The sequence below is a fragment of the Penaeus monodon genome, chromosome 15 (assembly GCF_015228065.2).
Source record: "Penaeus monodon isolate SGIC_2016 chromosome 15, NSTDA_Pmon_1, whole genome shotgun sequence".
Classification (NCBI taxonomy): domain Eukaryota; kingdom Metazoa; phylum Arthropoda; class Malacostraca; order Decapoda; family Penaeidae; genus Penaeus; species Penaeus monodon.
In genome coordinates this window covers 14,334,457-14,334,920 of record NC_051400.1, presented here as the reverse complement: position 1 = coordinate 14,334,920, position 464 = coordinate 14,334,457, and positions in this window count along the sequence as shown.

Genomic DNA, 464 nt, shown 5'->3' with positions numbered 1-464 from the left:
GAGAGGGTTGGTGTGTTGGTGAATTAGTGATATGTCTCAAGTAGGGGTAATATATATCAAAATTGTCTATTTTTCTTAGGGTGGACACTACTGCAATATTATTTAGAAGGAATGTAAGGAAGGAAACGTACATTCTAAGGCTGCACATATAAGGTGATTACATGTTTTTTATAAATGAATAAATATATATCTATATGTATAATTGTACGTAGGTTTCTACTTGGGAAAAAAAAAAACTCGGTCCCCCTCCCTAGAAGTTACATGAATTACAGACACAGACATACACAAGTACACACAGATGCAAATGGAAACTTTGTGCATATGCAGTATATAGTGAGGTTTATTTATTTTGCCATATGTACTCTAACTATTTCCTGAAATGAATGTCGTAATGGATTGGTAGATTTTGAAAAAAAAAAAATTTGAATATTATTAAATGATTATTAAAGGCTCACTTGTTCTCT